The 1,652-nt window shown below is 48.5% G+C and overlaps 1 pseudogene; it reads left to right on the top strand.

Moving 5' to 3' along the window:
• LOC108292704 overlaps nucleotides 1-1,652 on the top strand; it is a 56,692-nt pseudogene that overhangs the window by 18,578 nt on the left and 36,462 nt on the right.

The raw sequence follows: 1,652 nt of genomic DNA, 5'->3' as shown, positions 1-1,652 counted from the left end.
TTTTAGACGGAATCTCGCTCTGTTGCCTAGGCTGAAGTGCAGTAGCACAATCTCGGCTCACTGCAACCTCCACCTCCCAGCTTTAAGCGATTCTCCTGCTCAGCCTCCTGAGTAGCTGGGGCTATAGGTGCCCGCCACCATTCCTGGTTAATATTTGTATTTTTAGTAAAGACAGGGTTTCACTATGTTGGCCAGGGTGGTCTCGAACTGTGACCTTGTGATCCATCTGCCTTGGCTTCCCGAAGTGCTGGGATTATAGATGTGAGCCACTGCTCCTGGCCTATCACCATTTTATAAACAAATGAACTGAGATTCCGAGAGGCTATAGAAATTGTCCTGGGACTCATAGCCAGTAGGAAGCTGAGCTGGTCTAGTTTCAAAATGAACCCTCTTTCCCTGAAACCATAGTCCCTCCCACCTGAAGGGTGTTCCTGAAGGATCGGGGGATCTAATTGGGAAACGAGGCATTCAGAGGGAAAATGAAGACTGTGGTGTCTGGGTTTCATAGCACAGGCTCAGGCATGTGCTGGGGCCTCTGCTCTGTGGGATGAAGGAAGAACATGCTGTGTGCCATTGTCAGGTGGATGGAGAGAGATTCCTCCTAAGTGCTGGATGGTGACTCGAGAGGCCATGAACCTCTTGAGACCCAGCTTTACTTGTCTTGTTGAAGGTGAGCCCATGCTCTGCCTACCTTCACGATGCTGTCCTGCTCTATGCTAAGACTGTGAAGCAGATGATAAAGGCTGGAGGCGACTTCCGGGATGGGCGGCCGCTGATGAACGCTCTGAAGGGTTCCAGTCAGACCATGGTGCAGGGTAGGTGGCTTACTGCTGGGGGGTGTTCTAAACCCAGACCTGTGGCTCTGGCCTGTGGGAGCTTTGAGATCTTGGCCGTGTAATTAAAAGCCTTTTTTAGGACCTGCCTTGCACTGAACTCCAGAATTCATCTTTGTTGTGCAGATTCCAGTCTTCCTTCCATAAGGGTGGTTGAGGTTAAGACCTCCCAGCTCCCACAGTTCACTTATCCTTCTGCCCAGAGCCTGCCCAGACCAAGAGAGGAGACTGCTGGGCACCTTATCCCCATTCCCCCTGGGAAGTCTCCACTGCAGTGCCATTCACTGAGTCCATCAAGGATAAAACTCAGGAATGTGAGACACATTTCCCGGGGTCACTTCCCATCTGCAGCCTCTGTGATGGGGGCCCTGGCACCACAGACTTCTAAAGATGGGTTGTAGATTCACTCTTGCTTTCCTGGTGGGGATGAGTATAGGCTGGGGAGTGAACTGCTTTGAAATCACCCTCAGAGCTGACCAACTGCTTTAATCTTTCTTGTTCTAGATTTCTCACTTGTAAGATAGGGATAACACCTGCTACCACATACAGAAATAATAATAGCTGCATCTAAGATCACAAAGTTATTAGATGGTGGAGCCAGGATTCAAAATAAAGCTTGCCTTCTCCAGGGCTCATGTTCTTTCCTGTCCTGTAACATAGGAGTAATGAGAATATGACATGCACCTAGCACATAGTATTTGCTCACTAAATAGTAGCTGCTGCTGCTGTTTCTTCTTCTTCTTCTTCTTCCTCTTCCTCCTCCTCTTCCTCTTCCTCTTCTTCTTCTTTTGTTCTCCTTTTTTTTTTTTTTTTTTTTTT

Source organism: Cebus imitator, unplaced genomic scaffold (assembly GCF_001604975.1).
Source record: "Cebus imitator isolate Cc_AM_T3 unplaced genomic scaffold, Cebus_imitator-1.0 Scaffold500, whole genome shotgun sequence".
In the NCBI taxonomy this organism is placed as follows: Eukaryota; Metazoa; Chordata; class Mammalia; order Primates; family Cebidae; genus Cebus; species Cebus imitator.
Note: the sequence above shows the minus strand (reverse complement) of the source record. Positions and strands in the feature narration are given on the sequence as shown.